Source organism: Rhinoderma darwinii, chromosome 12 (assembly GCF_050947455.1).
Source record: "Rhinoderma darwinii isolate aRhiDar2 chromosome 12, aRhiDar2.hap1, whole genome shotgun sequence".
In the NCBI taxonomy this organism is placed as follows: domain Eukaryota; kingdom Metazoa; phylum Chordata; class Amphibia; order Anura; family Rhinodermatidae; genus Rhinoderma; species Rhinoderma darwinii.
Genome location: NC_134698.1, coordinates 36,543,261 through 36,563,343, shown reverse-complemented (window position 1 = coordinate 36,563,343; position 20,083 = coordinate 36,543,261). Strand labels below are relative to the sequence as shown.

General features: G+C 43.3%; 1 long non-coding RNA gene across 1 annotated transcript in view; it reads left to right on the top strand.

Moving 5' to 3' along the window:
* Window positions 1-18,663, top strand: part of LOC142665230 (uncharacterized) — an 81,571-nt gene extending 62,908 nt beyond the window's left edge. Inside the window, exon 4 of the long non-coding RNA XR_012851447.1 lies at window positions 18,609-18,663. This is a non-coding gene — a long non-coding RNA (uncharacterized LOC142665230). The remainder of the gene's footprint in view (window positions 1-18,608) is intronic.
* Window positions 18,664-20,083: the final 1,420 nt, after the last annotated feature.

The window sequence follows — 20,083 nt, the reverse complement described above, 5'->3', positions numbered from 1 at the left end:
CGAACTGGTTTCACTCCTTTAGTGGTTCTCTCTGATCTCCTGACAGGTTCAGGTACAACAACAGCAGGTACATGATGTGATCTGTCCTCTGTGTGAGTTGTAGACACTGTAGGTGTAGGATCAGGTGCAAGGAATGACAAAATTGGGGTAAACCACCAACTCAGTGGGTTCTTTATGTCCAAGTGTTGCTCTTGAGTTGAGGACTCAGTAGTTGTTGCTTCAATATCTTCAGTTACTTCTGGTAGATCAATTGCAACTGGTTCTTCAATTGATATTTCCTGTTCAATGGTAGGCAACTGTTGATCTTGTAGGCACAGTTTAAGCCTGTTACGGTGGACAATTTGCGGTTGTTTACCATCTCTTTGGATCTCATAGATATCTGTTCCTTGGTATGGGACAGCCTTGATGGTATAAGGGATTCTTTCCCACTTAGTGTCCAATTTGCTGGTTTTTTGAAAGTTTTTTAACCAGACAAGGTCTCCAACTTGAAAGGGTTTAGCATTAGCATGTTGGTCATATTCATGTTGTTGCTTCTTTCTCGCTTCTTCCATCCTAGCTTCAACAATTTCATTTGCATCAGCCATGCGTCTTTGGTGTTCACTCACCCACTCTGTGGTTGGTAGAGGGTTCAAGTCATCTGGAACGGACACATTCAATGAAATGTCTGAAGGCAGCTTTCCTTGTCTTCCGAACAATAGGAAGTATGGGGTGTAACCTGTGGAGGCTTGCATAGTGTTGTTGTAGATGTACACCAACTCAGGCAAATGATTTGGCCAGACAGCTCTCTGATGAGGCGGTAAAGTTCTGAGCATTTCAATCAGAATCTGGTTCATCTTCTCACACAACCCATTTCCTTGGGGATGGTAAGCGGTTGTTCTTAGTTTCTTACAGTTGTACAGCTGACAAAGTTCCTGAAATAGTTGGGATTCAAATGCAGAACCTCTATCTGTCAAGATCTTCTCAGGACAGCCATAGGGTAGAAGGAAAGTTTTTAGGAAGACTGCAGCGGTGGTCTTTGCTGTCAAGTCCTTTACTGGTACTGTGACTGTGAATTTGGTGTAATGGTCGATGATGGTCATGGCATAGGTGTATCCTGTTCTACTTGGCTCCATTTTCACATGGTCGATGGCCACGATCTCCAGCGGTCGATGACTCACGATAGGATGCAGAGGGGCCTTTTGGTTTGGCTTCTCTCCTCTTGCTAAGGCACAAGCAGTACATTCTTGACACCATTTCTCGACATCACCTCTAATTCCGATCCAATAGAATCTTCTGCGAATTGTAGCTTGTGTCTTTTGAACTCCAAAGTGTCCAGACTTGTTGTGGTATGCCTCAAGGACAACTTTGGCATCTCTCCTTGGGATGACAATTTGGTGCAGCCGATTACTGGTGATGGGATCCAGCACTCTCCTCAGCAGCAGACCATTCTCTTCAAAGAGACGTTTCCTTTGTCTCCAAAGGCGAAGTAGTTCTGGGTCTGTGTTGCCTCGGCGGATTCTAATGGGTATTTTTTTGGTATCCAGGTAGTCTAGGATATCTCCAATCACTCTGCTCTCAGCTTGCAACAGGGCCCATTGTTCTTGTTCTGGTGACTGCTTCTTGGCCTGTTGGGAAGAACAATGTACCTGGGTTTTGTTGTTGATAGCATCAGGATCTGCAAAGCGGTTGTAGAATGCAGGCATCTCTACTTCCTCTTTGCAGTTGTCATCATCAGGATTCTCCGGGTCTTCTCCTGTAGGCAGGCGGGACAAGGCATCCGCATTGATGTTGGACTTGCCTGTTCTGTATTTGACCACGAAGTTGTAATTTGCTAATCGTGAAGCCCATCTCTGTTCTAAGGCTCCCAGCCTTGCGGTGTTCAGGTGTGCTAGCGGGTTGTTATCTGTGAAGACAGTGAAGGAAGAAGCGGCAAGGTAGTCCTTAAACTTCTCTGTGACGGCCCAGACCAATGCAAGGAACTCCAGCTTGAAGGAACTATAGTTCTGATCGTTTCTTTCAGCTCCTTTGAGTGCTCTACTTGCATAGGCGATCACTCTTTCTTTGTCTCCTTGTTGTTGGGCCAGCACTGCACCAAGTCCTTGGTTGCTTGCATCTGTGTAAAGATGGAAGGGCAGGCTGTAATCTGGGTAGCCCAGAATGGGTGGTTCAGTCAATAATCTTTTTAGTAACTGGAAGGCAATTTCTTGTTCTTCTTTCCAGTTAATGGGAATTCTCCTCTTCAAGTGTTCTTTAGGGTGCCCCCTCAAGAGTTCTTGTAGCGGTTCAGCGATGCGGGCAAAATGAGGAATGAATCTCCGGTAGTACCCGGCAAATCCGAGAAAGCTTCTTACTTCCTTCACAGTGGTAGGTGTAGGCCAACTGTGGACAGCAGCTATCTTCTCAGGATCTGTCTTTATGCCTTCTGCGCTCACTATATGTCCCAAGTACTGGACTTGAGGTTGGAGGAGGTGACACTTGGAGGGTTTGATTTTTAAGCCATTTTTGGTTAGGACCTGGAACACTTCAGCTAGATGCTTGAGATGATCTTCATAGGACTTGGAGTAGACTATGATGTCATCCAGGTATAGGAGCACAGTCTCAAAGTTCCTGTGACCTAGGCATCTTTCCATCAGCCTTTGGAATGTTCCAGGAGCATTGCACAGTCCGAAGGTCATGCAATTGAACTCGAATAAGCCCATTGAGGTGGTGAAGGCTGTCTTCTCCCTATCAGCTGGAGACATTGGTACTTGCCAGTAACCACTTGTGAGATCCAGTGTAGAGAAGTAGGCAGCTGATCCCAGGGCTGTCAGAGATTCTTCAATCCTTGGAAGAGGATAGGCATCCTTGTGGGTAATGTTATTAATTTTTCTGTAATCCACACAGAAGCGAAGGTTGCCATCTTTCTTCCTGACAAGAACTAGTGGTGCAGCCCAGGGGCTGTGACTTTCTTGGATGACTTTGGCCTCTTTCATGTCGTGGACCATTTGTTTCACGTCTTGGTATAGGGCAGGTGGTATAGGCCTGTGTCTTTCCTTAATGGGAGGATGAGTACCAGTGGGAATAGTGTGCTCAATGTCTTTTGCTCTCCCATTGTCCAGAGGATGCTTACTGAAGGCTTCATGGCTATCCTGAGCCACTTCAAGTACTCCTTGGATCTGGTAGGCAGGTGTTGTTGCAGTTCCCACATGGATTTCTCCCCACCAGGGTGTTACTGGTGCTTCTTCTGACGTCTTTAGTTGCTGTGCAGCCTGTTTAGCGGTGACAGTTGGAATGTCCACCAGGTCTTGCACACTGAGTTGGGACAGCTGTGCTACAGGGTAGTACTTCCTCAGGGTTACTGAATGGTCTCCTAAGTTGAGAAGACGGATGGGTACTTTCCCTTCGACCACAGTCACTAAACTTCGGGCAGCCATAACCATTGGATGTTCATCTAGTGGTATTGGTTCCACTAGGGCTTGGTAGTCAAGTCCTTGTAGGCCTGAACGGGCCCGACACCATAGCAGTGTTTCTGTGCCAGGTTTTAGGGTTACTGGATGGTGGTCCTTGATGCGAGCTCTGCAGATCTCTCCTCTGGCGTTGGTGAATCGCTGTTGGGCAGCCAGTACACGGATGGTCTTGTGTATTACCTTCTGGGCAGCCTGGGAAGCCGTGGGGACGGATTGTCGTAGGGCCTCTAGCATTTCTCCATAGCAGTGCTTTAGGATGTTCATTCCCAGAATTACTGTGGGTTGTCCTTGATCTTTAACTTTGATCACGAGGACTCCTTGCTGAGGTAAGTGCACTCCTCCCACTTGGACAGTAGGCTCCCAGTACCCGTGCAGAGGTAGGGACTGGCCGTTGGTAGCGATGACGTCTAACCAGGCTTCTGGAGGTTGCATCAGGATCTCGCTACTCCAGTGTTGTTCAAAGGCGGCCTGCTGGATGGTTGTCACTTCGGATCCCGTATCCAGGAGGGCAGCAAATGGTACTCCATTGATGCGGATGGTAACTTCTGGACGAGGTCCGACAAACCGTGGCAGCCATTTTGGATCTTTGGGACCTATTATTTCTCCTCCCGAGGAATGGTCCTCTGCCTCGGGAGACGTCCGTTTAACGCCCAGCATTGACGTTCTTGGTGACCTATCTTATGGCAGTGTCTGCAGGCAGGTCTCCCATGTTCATCAAAGCGATCTGTCGACGTTTTGTTGGGACTATTGCGGTAGCCCTTGCTAGGACTATTTGGATAACTGTCTCTAGATGTTGGCAGCTCACATTTTACTGGAGAGCTGGCTTCTAGATTCTCCAGTCGTTGGCAGACTTGCTCCAGGCTTTTGGCAATGAGTTTCAGTTGATCTTGGTACTGATCTCCTCCAGCTGTGATTTGAGCCTGTGTAGCCTGGTAGGTGATGGGCTTGCAAGGTGTTGGATGTGGTGCTACTGGGGCAGGTTCCTCTTCTGCCTCTTTAAGAGGGGTGGTAGCCCTGACTGTTCTTCTTCTGGGCCTTCTTTCTAGTACCTCTATGGCCAGTTCTTTAAACTCATGGAAGGTGCTGTCAGGGTTCTGGACGGACATCATTTGTAGTTGATGACTCATGGAATCTGAGGCGACTCCTTCAATGAACTGCTCCCTCAGGATTCTGTCTGCTTTTTAAGCCTCATGGGGGTTGGCTTGTATCATGGCCCTCATGGTCTCCTGTAAGGAAAGAGCAAAATTTCGGAGTGTCTCACCTGGTTGCTGAACTCTGTCCATGAACCTCATCCTGAGCTCAGAGATGGATTTGGGCTCAAAGGTGGTACGTAGCTGGACCAGGATCTGATCCACAGCCTTCTTTTGGATATGTGGCCAGGACTCCACTTCTTTTAGGGCCACATCTTGTAGTTGTCCCATTAAGATCTCTACCTTCTGTTCTTCTGGAATGGGGTAGAGGCGGAACATGGCAAGCATCTTTTTTCTAAAGTCTTTTAAGGTGTGTGGTTCACCTTTGTAGTGGGGCAGCCATGGGGCCCCTGCATAGTAGGGCATGGACAGCGGCATGATGCAGGGTGCTGCAGCAGGTGTTGTTCTTTCTGTCATGGCTGGTGTAGTGACCGTACTGAGACCGGGCTCTTCCGTGTCACTTGAGTCCGACATTGTTACTGTCCCTTTAAATTTTTCCAATGTCTATTATTGGCGCTCCCGGACTTTTAACTGAGTCGGGGGTCTTGTTAAAGGTGCTCCCGGACTTTTTATTGGGTCCGGAGTGATGTCCAGGATGCTCCCGGGCTTTTTATTGTGCACCGGTGGTGGTACAGCAGGGGTTAACTTGATGGCCAATTGAATCGGGACTCACCGATGGTATGCTGTTGCTTCCCTCTGGGCTGTACTTTGTTACCGGGCTGTTCCGTTGCTCTCCTGTGATGTTTTTGGGAGAGTTGCTGGTTGCAGGGGATCCGCGGTGGAGGTGCCGTGCAGAGGCTTCACTCATCCAAGATGGCGGTGCCTAGCAGTTTTCGGCCGTTCCCTCTTGCCTTTGCTGGATATTGTGAGTTCCTATAATCATCCAGATGGTGGCGCTAGACTGGCGCCGCAGGTTAACCTGTCTGGAGCGGGTAAATGGAACTGTGACGCAGCAGTTTGTGAGGTAAAATGGCGGATTAACCCCTTTTGGGCTGGAACTGCCGGGAAACAGTGATTTTAACCCCTTTTGGGGCTGAAATAGTCTCTTGCAGCTGCGGTTGCAGCTTTGTACGGTGGGGACCAGGGCTTTGGGACAAAGTCTCTCTGGTTTGGGGCCCACATGAGATTTAAACGTATCCTGTTCGTGACGCCAAAGTTTATATGCAGCAACCACGAGGAAGAGCTTCCCAGGAGGATGGGAGCAGTAGTGAAGTGCACGGTGTATGGCCTGAGGTATCTGTAGGAATCTCTACCTCTCCTCCCTCGCTCCTTCTCGGGCTGGCACAGTGACAGGGGGGCTGCACTATGGATGATGGTGGTGATAGTCTTTTCCCCCGTAGCAACTCCCGTGATGGTGGTAGTAGTATGTGTGCGCCTGGCAAGGTGGTATGTGGGGTGCCCTTGATGTTATGCAGTGCAGGGACCAGACGACACAGGGGATTTGAATAACTCACGTTTACTGAAGAACTTTATACAGTCTTCCAAAATGGAGGCACGTTATCTTCTGTCCACTTCAGCAGTTGAGGGGAAGAAGGGACCAGTGGGTGACCAATGAGGGTTTCAATTGTCCAGCTATATCTAGAAATCATTCACTTTTCCAGCAGCGTGTGTAATAAATGAACTCACTTTTCTCAGTGATGAGGGTTGTAGTTGAGTGACTTGATAGACACTTCTTATATTAATTGTCGCGTGCGGCAGAACCGGTAACAGCGCCAGCAGGAGTTCTGAGGCCCAATATTATATAGACTTCTCCTCAGAAACAGACAGACAGCTTTTCAGCTAAATAATACTTGCTGTGGTGATGATAGAGATGATATGCTGGTTACAATCTCCTTACTGTTCCTCCTCTTGCATTGGGCTGCAGGTGCTGAGACCTGTTGCCAGTTGAAAGGATTGTATTAATCTGCTGTGTCAGAGCAGCTAGCAGACATGTCTGTCTCCTCACAGACACGACCCGACTCCTCTGTGTAGACTGTGAGACAGAGTCAGAGTGAGGCTCTAGGGCTGTAGCCAGGCTCCACCCCCTTTTCAAACAATGCTAGATGTACAATGCACCCTCTAGTGGCTCCCCACTGATACCTTCATCCTTCTCTTCAGCTGGTGAACAGCACACTGTGTGAAAAATAATAAAGACATGTAAAACACATACAATGCATGACATACAAATAACAGGGAACCAGAAGGGTATCTTCTGGGATGCTGCAAATGTACCAAGGACTCATCAATAGAAATACACTTCTCGGGGGTGTATGCTTGGGAAAACCAGCCACTGAAACGGTCTAATAGGGGTCTCCGTTTATACAAACGGTCAAAACTGGGGTCATCTCGGAGTGGGCACGGCTCATTATCAGTATAATGTAAGAAGCTAAATATTGCCTAATTTTATTTTTTTTTAGGTTACAGTTCAGTTCTGAAGTTGCTTTGAGGGGCCCATATATTAGAAACCCCTATGAAACACCCCATTTTAGAAACTAGACCCCTCAAAGTATTCACAACAGCATTTAGAAAGTTTATGAACCCTTTAGGTGTTTCATAGAAATTTAGAGCAACGTAGAGGTGAAATTTACTTTTTTTTTGTCAGAAAATCCTCTTTATACCATTTTTTTTATAACACAAAAAGTTTTATCAGAGAAACGCAACTTAATACGTATTGCCCAGATTCTGCAGTTTTGAGAAATATCCCACATGTGGCCCTAGTGCGGTAATGGACTGAAGCACCGGCCTCAGAAGCAAAGGCGCACCTCGTAGATTTTGAGGCCTCCTTTTTATTAGGCACCATGTCCGGTTTGAAGAGGTCTTGTGGTGCCAAAACAGTGGAAACCCCCCAAAAGTGACCCCATTTTGGAAACTAGACCCCTTGAGGAATTCATTGTAGTTTTCTTGGGGTGCATGCGGCTTTTTGATCAGTTTTTATTCTATTTTTAGGTGGCGTGGTGACTAAAAAACAGCAATTCTACTATTGTTTTTTTATTCGATTTTTTGTACAGCGTTCACCGTGCGCTATAAATGACATATTCACTTTATTCTGCGGGGCGATACGATTACGGCGATACCAGATATTTATAGTTTTTTTTTATGTTTTATTGCGTTTGCACAATAAAATAAATTTTGTAAAAAATCATTCACTTTTTGTGTTACCATATTCTAAGAGCCAGAACTTTTTTATTTTTCCAACAATAAAGCCGTGCGATGACTTATTTTTTGCGTAACGAACTGTAGTTTCGATCAGTATGATTTTTAGGTACATGCGACTTTTTGATCTCTTTTTATTCCATTTTTTGGGAGGTGAAGTGACCAAACAATTGTGATTCTGGTACGGTTTATTATTATTTTCTTTTACGGCGTTCACCGCGCGGGATAAATAACGAAATAATTTTGTAGTTCAGGCTGTTACGGACGCGGCGATACCAATTATGTATAGTTTATTTGTTTGTTTATATATTTTTATTAATAATAAATGACTGATAAGGGACAAGGGGGGATTTTTACTTTTATTACTTTTAAATCTTTTATTTTCTTATTTTTACACATCTTTTCTTTACTTTATTACTTTGTTTCATTAGGGTACTTGAGGGCAGGAGGCCCTGATCGCAATTCTAATACACTGCACTACATGCGTAGTGCAGTGTATTAGATCTGTCAGCTACTCACTGACAGCAAGCATAGTGGGTCCTGACTTCGTCAGGACCCACTAGGCTTCCGTCTATGGCATAGCCGGACGCCATTGTTTGGTGTCCGGTTGCCATAGTCACCATCGCCGGCCGCTAATTGCATCTCAGTTGATCATTTCAAATCCAATGTGGTGGCATGCAGAGCCAAAATCATGAAGATTGTGTCACGGTCCAAATAATTTTGGACCTAACTGTATGTACTGAGCTTGGTTCTGTTGCTGTATTTATGTACTATGCTTGTTTCTGGTGCTGTATTTATCTACTGAGCTTGGTTATGGTGTTGTATTTATGTACTGAGCTTGGTTCTGGTGCTGTATTTATGTACTGCGCTTGGTTCTGGTGTTGTATTTATGTATTGAGCTTGATTCTGGTGTTGTATTTATGTACTGAGCTTGGTTCTGGTGCTGTATTTATGTGCTGAGCTTTGTTCTGGTGCTGTATTTATGTACTAACCTTTGTTCTGGTGTTGTATTGATGTACTGAGCTTGGGTCTGGTATTGTATTTATGTACTGAGCTTGGTTTTGGTGTTGTATTTATGTACTGAGCTTGGTTCTGGTATTGTATTTATGTACTGAGCTTTGTTCTGGTGTTGTATTTATGTACTGAGCTTGGTACTGTTATTGTATGTATGTACTGAGCTTTGTTCTGGTGTTGTATTTATGTACTGAGCTTTGTTCTGGTGCTGTATATATGTACTCAGCTTTGTTCTGGTGTTGTATTTATGTACTGAGTTTTGTTCTGGTGCTGTATATATGTACTCGGCTTGTTATGGTGGTGTATATATGTGTGAACTTTGTTCTGAAGCTGTAATTACATAGTATATATTTATAATAACAAAATTGCAGGGCAGATGGGATTGTTTTCAATTCATTGTCTATTTAATGGGAACCTGTCAGGTAGTTTTAACCCCTTGAACAACTACCACCATGCAGCAATACATTACCTGACAATATTTCCACACATTCCCTTGTATGTTTTTTGTGCAGGTGCAACAAAATCTATAAAATCAACTTTTAAAATGGCCCACACTGTATGCTAATTACACATTAAGGGGTCATAGGGTGGTGCCGCTATCCTTAAGAGTCACGTGGTCCTGCCTCCAAACACACCTTTCCAAGATTGATTGACATCCCCCTGGCTGTTATACATCACTACCAGTCTCCTCCAACTTTCTTGGATGCGCCATTGTTGTGTACTCTGCCCGGCTTCATCGTTGCACAGCGCATGCCAGGGGAGTACAAGGCAACGGCGCATCTGCAAGAGTTGGCAGGAGGCTGCTAGTGATGTAGAACAAAAATTGAAGAAATTGGTGTAAAAAATGACCCCTAACCATAGGGATTGTTATATAGCAATTATATACTCCACAGAAAGTCAGAAAAAAAATCACTGGAAAGGGACTGGAGTTTATAATAAAATATAACTTTTACTGAAGTATAATATAAAATAGATATAACAAAACTACATGCAAAAAGAAAAAAGGAAAAAAAGGTCACATTATAATGACATCCTCATTAATGAAAAAGACAGGGTTAAATAAGCATAAGTAGTGCGAGTATAACCCTCATGTTGTATGAAGAAAAAAGCCACAAATTATGCAACATGTATAAAACATTGATAGAATGTTTTTCTTTTTGATTAACACCTGTTCGCTGTTTTTTTTGTAACTTGGATAATGGATAGCTAGATTGAAGGTTTTCTTCAGTGCACAGTTTGCCATATGTATGCACGACTGGAGCCGGAGTTCCAGGGTGAATACCTCTGGGGCAGATGTGAGCATGTTGGTCACCTGGAAGCTCGTATTAGAGATCTGGAGGAGCAGAATGCAACACTGAGGAGGATAGACAATCTTGAGCTGAGCTTGCTGCTCACGGAGTATGCAGTTAGTGGGTTAGAACTGGAGGCTGAAGACATGGGTGAGCAGGATCAGGTAAGTAGCTGGGTTAATGTAGTTAGGGGCAGTAGAAAGAGGTCAAAGAAAAGGAAGGCCTATCCGGTTTCTGACATTCCAGGCAAAATTGCCAAGTTGGGTGATGATGCGAGGGTGTCAGTCTCAGAAATGGCAGCCCTAGTGGATACTGATCTCTCTAACAGCCGGGAGAACAGCCCATCTAGTAGTCGGTGGGATGGTAATGCAGGTAAGCCAAGACAATTGATAGTCGTAGGGGATTCTATAATCAGGAAGACGGATAGAATAATTTGTCGCCAAGACCACCTCAACCGAATGGTTTGCTGTCTCCCTGGTGCCAGGGTTCGGCATGTGGTGGAACGGGTGGACAAATTGCTGGGAGGGGCTGGTGATGATCCAGCTGTCGTGGTCCATGTCGGTACCAACGACAGAATAAATGGTAGGTGGAGGAGCCTTAAGAATAATTTTAAAGAACTAGGATACAAGCTGAAGGGAAGGACCTCCAAAGTAGTATTCTCAGGAATACTGCCTGTGCCATGCGCATCACAGGAAAGACAGCGGGAGCTCAGGGAGTTAAATGCATGGCTGAAGTCTTGGTGTAGAGGAGAAGGATTTGGGTTCCTAGAGCACTGGGCTGACTTTTCATTGGGGTACAAACTGTATTCTGCAGATGATTTGCACCTAAATGGAAGGGGGTCCGCTGTGCTGGGGGAGAGAATTCTAGCTTAAAAAATAAATAAAAAATGTCAAATCACATTTATAATAATAAAAGTGGAAAACTGACAGGCAAGTTAAAGTGTATGTTCACAAATGCCAGAAGTCTAGCAAGCAAAATGGGGGAGCTGGAGGCCTTGATACTGGAAGAAAATATAGATATAGTTGGTGTTGCTGAAACATGGCTGGACTCTTCACATGACTGGGCTGTAAATCTACAGGGTTTTACACTTTTTCGGAAAGACAGGACAAATAGGAAAGGTGGTGGTGTATGTCTGTATGTGAGAAGTGATATGAAGGCGAGTGTGAAAGAGACAATAGTGGGTGAATACTGTGAGGAGAATGAAACCTTGTGGGTGGAACTAGAAAGGGAGGTAAACACTGAAAAAATTACTTTTGTTGTAATCTATAGACCCCCCAATATAACTGAGGAGATGGAAGTTCAGCTATATAAACAGATGGAGCGGGCTGCACAGGCGGGTACTGTAGTGATAATGGGAGATTTTAATTTCCGGGATATTAATTGGTGTCATGGTTCAGCTTCAACTGCAAAGGGGAGACATTTCCTCAACCTGTTGCAGGAAAATTTTATTGGCCAGTTTGTACAAGACCCGACTAGAGGTGAAGCTCTGTTGGATCTGGTCATTTCTAATAATGCAGATCTTGTTGGGAATGTCAATGTTCGTGAAAACCTCGGTAACAGTGATCATAATATAGTTACATTTTACCTATACTGTAAAAAACAAACGTAGGCTGGGAGGGCAAATACATTTAATTTTAAGAAAGCCAATTTCCCCAGGATGAGGGCTGCAATTCAGGATATGGACTGGGAAGAACTAATGTCAAATAATGGAACAAATGATAAATGGGAGATTTTCAAATCTACTTTGAGTTATTATAGTGCAAAATTTATTCCTATAGGTAACAAGTATAAACGACTCAAATTAAACCTCACATGGCTTACACCTTCTGTGAAAGGGGCAATACACGACAAAAAAAGGGCATTTAAAAAATACTAATCTGAGGATACAGCTGTAGCCTTTATAAAATATAAAGAGCTTAATAAAATCTGTAAAAATGTAATAAAATTAGCAAAAATACAAAATGAAAGGCAGGTGGCCAAGGATAGTAAAACAAATCCCAAAAAATTCTTCAAGTATATAAATGCTAAAAAGCCAAGGTCTGAACATGTAGGACCCCTAGATAATGGTAATGGGGAGTTGATCACAGGGGATCAAGAGAAGGCAGAGTTACTAAATGGGTTCTTTAGCTCTGTATATACAACAGAAGAAGGAGCAGCTGATGTAGCCGGTGCCAGTGCTGTTAATATATCAGTTGATATACTGAATTGGATGAATGTAGAGATGGTCCAAGCTAAATTAAATAAAATAAATGTGCACAAGGCCCCGGGACCAGATGGGTTACACCCTAGAGTTCTTAAAGAGCTTAGTCCAGTTATTTCTGTCCCCCTTTTCATAATATTCAGAGAATCTCTAGTGACTGGTATAGTGCCAAGGGACTGGCGCAGGGCAAATGTGGTGCCTATTTTCAAAAAGGGCTCTAGGTCTTCCCCGGGTAATTATAGACCAGTAAGCTTAACATCCATCGTGGGGAAAATGTTTGAGGGGCTATTGAGGGACTATATACCATTTATCATTTGTTCCATTATTTGACATTAGTTCTTCCCAGTCTATATCCTGAATTGCAGCCCTCATCCTGGGGAAATTGGCTTTCTTAAAATTAAATGTTTTTGCCCTCCCAGCCTGTGTTTGTTTTTTACAGTATAGGTAAAATGTAACTATATTATGATCACTGTTACCGAGGTTTTCACGAACATTGACATTCCCAACAAGATCTGCATTATTAGAAATGACCAGATCCAACAGAGCTTCACCTCTAGTCGGGTCTTCCACAAACTGGCCCATAAAATTTTCCTGCAACAGGTTGAGGAAATGTCTCCCCTTTGCAGTTGAAGCCGAACCATGACACCAATTAATAATATCCCGGAAATTAAAATCTCCCATTATCACTACAGAACCCGCCTGTGCAGCCCGCTCCATCTGTTTATATAGCTGAACTTCCATCTCCTCAGTTATATTGGGGGGTCTATAGATTACACCAAAAGTAATTTTTTCAGTGATTACCTCCCTTTCTAGTTCCACCCACAAGGTTTCATTCTCCTCACAGTATTCACCCACTATTGTCTCTTTCACACTCGCCTTCATATCACTTCTCACATACAGACATACACCACCACCTTTCCTATTTGTCCTGTCTTTCCGAAAAAGTGTAAAACCCTGTAGATTTACAGCCCAGTCATGTGAAGAGTCCAGCCATGTTTCAGCAACACCAACTATATCTATATTTTCTTCCAGTATCAAGGCCTCCAGCTCCCCCATTTTGCTTGCTAGACTTCTGGCATTTGTGAACATACACTTTAACTTGCCTGTCAGTTTTTCACTTTTATTATCAGAAATGTGATTTGACATTAATCGGGCCTTTTTATTTACACTGATGTTTTGTAACGAAAGGATCTCCTTATCCTGTTGTCTAGTCCTCTCCCCACATTCTGTTTCTCCCCCCACCAATATAGTCTGACCCCTCTCTAACCTGGCTACCCCTTTTTTTTCTACATTGACCTCCCTCCTCAGCCCTAGTTTAAATACTCCGCCACCCCAGCTAGAATTCTCTCCCCCAGCACAGCGGACCCCCTTCCATTTAGGTGCAAATCATCTGCAGAATACAGTTTGTACCCCAATGAAAAGTCAGCCCAGTGCTCTAGGAACCCAAATCCTTCTCCTCTACACCAAGACTTCAGCCATGCATTTAACTCCCTGAGCTCCCGCTGTCTTTCCTGTGATGCGCATGGCACAGGCAGTATTCCTGAGAATACTACTTTGGAGGTCCTTCCCTTCAGCTTGTAGCCTAGTTCTTTAAAATTATTCTTAAGGCTCCTCCACCTACCATTTATTCTGTCGTTGGTACCGACATGGACCACGACAGCTGGATCATCACCAGCCCCTCCCAGCAATTTGTCCACCCGTTCCACCACATGCCGAACCCTGGCACCAGGGAGACAGCAAACCATTCGGTTGAGGTGGTCTTGGCGACAAATTATTCTATCCGTCTTCCTGATTATAGAATCCCCTACGACTATCAATTGTCTTGGCTTACCTGCATTACCATCCCGCCGACTACTAGCTGGGCTGTTCTCCCGGCTGTTAGGGAGATCAGTATCCACTAGGGCTGCCATTTCTGAGACTGACACCCCCGCATCATCACCCAACTTGGCAATTTTGCCTGGAATGTCAGAAACCGGATCGGCCTTCCTTGTCTTTGACCCCTTTCTACTGCCCCTAACTACATTAACCCAGCTACTTACCTGATCCTGCTCACCCATGTCTTCACCCTCCAGTTGTAACCCACTAACTGCATGCTCTGTGAGCAGCAAGCTCCGCTCAAAATTGTCTATCCTCCTCAGTGTTGCATTCTGCTCCTCCAGATCTCTAATACGAGATTCCAGGTGAACAACATGCTCACATCTGCCACAGAGATATTCACCCTGGAACTCCGGCTCCAGTCGTGCATACATATGGCAAACTGTGCACTGAAGAAAACCTCCAAGCTAGTTTTAAATAATGTAGATATGGTCCAAGCTAAATTAAATAAAATAAATGTGCACAAGGCCCCGGGACCAGATGGGTTACACCCTAGAATTCTTAAAGAGCTTAGTTCAGTTATTTCTGTCCCCCTTTTCATAATATTCAGAGAATCTCTAGTGACTGGTATAGTGCCAAGGGACTGGCGCAGGGCAAATGTGGTGCCTATTTTCAAAAAGGGCTCTAGGTCTTTCCCGGGTAATTATAGACCAGTAAGCTTAACATCCATCGTGGGGGAAAATGTTTGAGGGGCTATTGAGGGACTATATACAGGATTATGTGACAATAAATAGCATTATAAGTGACAGCCAGCACGGTTTTACTAAGGACAGAAGTTGTCAAACTAACCTAATCTGTTTTTATGAAGAGGTGAGCAGAAGCCTAGACAGAGGGGCCGCTGTGGATTTAGTGTTTTTGGACTTTGCAAAGGCATTTGACACTGTCCCTCATAGACGTCTAATGGGTAAATTAAGGACTATAGGTTTAGAAAATATAGTTTGTAATTGGATTGAGAATTGGCTCAAGGACCGTATCCAGAGAGTTGTGGTCAATGATTCCTACTCTGAATGGTCCCCGGTAATAAGTGGTGTACCCCAGGGTTCAGTGCTGGGACCACTATTATTCAACTTATTTATTAATGATATAGAAGATGGGATTAATAGCACTATTTCTATTTTTGCAGATGACACCAAGCTATGTAATATAGTTCAGTCTATGGAAGATGTTCATGAATTGCAGGCAGATTTAAACAAACTAAGTGTTTGGGCGTCCACTTGGCAGATGAAGTTTAATGTAGATAAATGTAAAGTTATGCATCTGGGTACCAACAACATGCATGCATCATATGTCCTAGGGGGAGCTACACTGGCGGATTCACTTGTTGAGAAGGATCTGGGTGTACTTGTAAATCATAAACTCAATAACAGCATGCAGTGTCAATCAGCTGCTTCAAAGGCCAGCAGGATATTGTCGTGTATTAAAAGAGGCATGGACTCACGGGACAGGGATGTAATATTACCACTTTACAAAGCATTAGTGAGGCCTCATCTAGAATATGCAGTTCAGTTCTGGGCTCCAGTTCATAGAAAGGATGCCCTGGAGTTGGAAAAAATACAAAGAAGAGCAACGAAGCTAATTAGGGGCATGGAGAATTTAAGTTATGAGGAAAGATTGAAAGAATTAAACCTATTTAGCCTTGAAAAAAGACGACTAAGGGGGGACATGATTAACTTATATAAATATATTAATGGCACATACAAAAAATATGGTGAAATCCTGTTCCTTGTAAAACCCCCTCAAAAAACAAGGGGGCACTCCCTCCGTCTGGAGAAAAAAAAGGTTCAAGCTGCAGAGGCGACAAGGCTTCTTTACCGTGAGAACTGTGAATCTATGGAATAGCCTACCGCAGGAGCTGGTCACAGCAGGGACAGTAGATGGCTTTAAAAAAGGGTTAGATAATTTCCTAGAACAAAAAAATATTAGCTCCTATGTGTAGAAATTTTTCCTTCCCTTTTCCCGTCCCTTGGTTGAACTTGATGGACATGTGTCTTTTTTCAGCCGTACTAACTATGTAACTATGTAACTATGTAATGTGATTTCAGAGCTGGTATTCCAAAGTATCAATCCTAATACATTTCCCACATATATGAAAAAGGACTTGTAGTAGCTATGGGGTTTGTTGTATTCTTGAGGATGTGAACAGGATTCCATCTTAATCTATCCAACTCGATTGAGAGAAACTGCAACAGGAACAGGTAGGTGGGTATATACAACAAACCCCATAGCTACTACAAGTCCTTTTTCATATATGTGGGAAATGTATTAGGATTGATACTTTGGAATACCAGCTCTCAAATCACATTCTATCAATGTTTTATACATGTTGCATAATTTGTGGCTTTTTTCTTCATACAACATGAGGGTTATACTCGCACTACTTATGCTTATTTAACCCTGTCTTTTTCATAGCTGAGGATGTCATTATAATGTGTTCTTTTTTCTTTTTGCATGTAGTTTTGGCATATTTATTTTATATTATACATCAGTAAAAGTTATATTTTATTGTACCTTCCAGTCCTTTTCCAGTGAATTTTTTTAGTGATGTAGAACAGCCAATTTATAATTGGCACTGAGGCATTGTGACTGGCATATGAAGCATTCAGACATTGGCATTGTTATGGGGAGATTGTGGTTGTCATAGGGACATTGCGGCTGGGATTAGAGACAGTGTGGCTGTCATGGGGCATTGTGACTGATATGGAGGCATTGGGGTATTTATGTGGGTATTGTGGCTGCTAAAGTGGGTAATGAAGCAGTGTAATTGTCATAGGGGCAATTAGTCCGTCAAGGGGCATTATAGGTTGTCATGGTTGTTTTGCAGTTGGCATTTTGCTGCTGCCATGTGAGGCTTTGTAGTTGTTATGGGGTCATTGGGGTAGACATAGGAGACATTCAGGGTAATTTTACTGCTACGGAGGGCATAGTGGCCTTACATGGGGTCACTGTAGCTGGAATAGGGATCAATGATAGCATTGTGGTTGTCCTCTGGGAATTGTAATTGGTAATGAAGGCATTGTTGCTGGTATATGACGCATTCTGGGATTGTGGTTGTCAGGGGACATTGTGGCTTTCATGGGGACATCGTGACTGGGTTTAAAGACAGTGTGGCTGTCATGAGGGCATTGTGAATTTTTAGAGGCATTGTGTTTTTTTAGGCTTTATGATGGTAAAGTGGACAATGAGGGGATTGTAGTTGTCATGAGGGCATTTTGGTTGTCTTAAGAGGTATTGTGGTTGTATTGCTAATGACTAAGGGGCATTGAGCTTAATGTGGCTGGCATAGGGGGCATTGTGAGAAATATGGCTGGCATGGAGGACATTGTGGCTGTCATGGGGCAATGTTATTGGCAAATGTAGAATTGAGGGCACATCGACTGGCATGGAGTGCATTGTAGCTATAATGGATATATTGTGGCTGGGATTTAGTGTGTTTCACTGGGGCATAGTGGCTCTTATGGGAGCATTGTGGTTGGCATTTGGGCACTGTTGCTTGAATGAAAGCCATTGTGGCTGGGATAAGGCATATAGCGGGCGTCATGTTGTCATTGTGGCTTGCATTAGGGGTTTTGTGGTTAGAATAGGTCCATTCTAAATTACATAGGGCCATTAATAGCATTGTGACTTGTATAGAGGGCATTGTGGCTCTCATTTTCACTTTGCCATTGGCAAAAGGGGAATTGAGGACATTGTGGCTGGCTTGGAGGGTATTGTGGCTTTTATAAGGGACAATGTGGGGGTCATGGGGGCATAGTGGCTTTAATTGGAGCATTGTAACTGGCATGTGGGCATTGCTGCCATGGGAGGCATTGTGCCAGGGATGGTGGACATTGTGGGCATTGTGGTTATTATTGAGGAATTGGTATTGAGGGCATTTTGACTAACATATTAGGCATTTTGAGATTGTGATTGTCATGGTGACATTTTGGCTTTCATGGAGGCAGTGTGGCTGTCATGGGGAGTGTGACTGTCACGTAGCAATTGTGGCTGGCATGGATAGCATTGAGTTGTTTGTTTCGACATTGTGGCTGGTAAAATTGGTAGAAATTCCTATATCTAATGACAATGACTTTGCCAAGCCCAGTATATTTTGTTGGGCAGTATATTACACAATCTTTCTGGTTATCAGCTGTGTTTATGAAAGTCTTCCCTGAATTACAGTTCATTTTTGTAGGGTTTGTTTGGGTAGGGTTTACATTTTTTGTTATGAGTGGTGCAGTATAGTTGATGTGGCTTCTTTTCTTTTCCCTCTCTAGAGATTTGGCCAGAAGTTGCAAGTCCGTGTCCAGCTATTTTCACTACTAGTGATATCACTTTGTGTCCTAACTTGGTGCATGTGAGGCCTTTATTGCATGTGTGATATTTTTCCCTAATGGATGATATTATCTATACTGTGTCCCCTCTAGGCCCCATTTAGGCCCATTTTATATACGAGTTTTAAATGGACCTCTGAATAGATTGAAGAATGGTTTTCTATTTTATACAGGTGCGAAGAAGAGTGCTATTTCTTCTCGGCATCTGATATGTGGTGTAATTGGTGAGTAATTTAGGAGTTATGATTAGAGACAATTCTATCCTACTTGTGGCTTCTAGTCAGGACGAAGTGGTTTTTGCATTTTCTTGGATAGGAAGACTTGAGGTGGGATCTCTAGTTTGGCTCATCAGAATGCATCCCAGAAAGGGTTCAAGTGCCCCTTAACATTTTTGGGGGTTTTATCAGAAACTAGGCACACTAACATCTCTTTACTGATCCAATACATCTATTGCATTTACCAGGAATGTATTATCACACCTCTTTCCTATTGTTTTTTTCTAGGTGTCTATATGAAAGTGAAGAGAAGCAGGATATGGAATCCTCCAGTCAGCGGCAATTGAGGAATCATAGGACTGGTAATTAATATTATTATTAATTACTGATAATTATCAGGCTAGTTTCTAGCTCTGGACTTTCAAAGTTGTGGTAATACCTTCCTAGTATATAAGGATATATGTCTAGTAGTACAAAAAGACAAGAGCATGGAAGCAGCACTCACGAAAAAAAGGTGACGTTTATTCACCCAACAAATGAAACGTTTCACTTCCACAATGGAAGCATTTTCAAGCAAACAGTGATAGTATCACAGGAGTATAAATACACAGAACACAGTTCAAAAAACAAGGGTTGTGATTCTCTGTATTTATACTCGTGTGATACTATCACTGTTTGCTTGAAAATGCTTCTATTGAGGAAGTGAAACGTTGCATTTGTTGGGTGAATAAACGTCACTTTTTTTTTCGTAAGTGCTGCTTCTATGCTCTTGACTTTTTGTTATACATCATATGGGGAGAAGTCACTCCTATCATTTGAAGCTTAGCACCGACCATTTATTTGGTAATCTGCACTTGTGCTGCTCCTATCCACCTTACAATTTTGTCTAGTAGCACATATATTGGCTATACATATTTAAGGGCATTGTAAATGCCTTAGTTTTCTCCACATTGGTGCACTGTATTTATATTCCAACATACACATTCATCACAATCTTTCCTTCCCCAATGGGAATTTTTGTCTGTCATGTGGACATTGTCACTGGCATGGAGGACATTGTAGCCAGAATAGGGAGAATTGAGGGCATTGTGGTTGTCATCGACAAATTTATAATTGGCACTGAGGCAGGAGGCATTCAGGGATTGTGGTTGTCATTGGGACATTGCGGCTGGGATTAGAGACAGTGTGGCTCTGATGGAAGTATTGTGGAATTTATGTCGGTATTGTGGCTGCTTAAGTGGGTAATGAGACAGTGTATTACAAATATATAAACTCCTAGAACAATGTGATAATTGGCTAAGATGTGTCCACAGGGGACACCTTCCCTTTCTTAACAGTTGGGCCACTCCAAAATTAGTACCATACAGAAGAAGAATTGGAGTACAAAACCATATGTATCTATATCTATATATATATATATATATATATATATA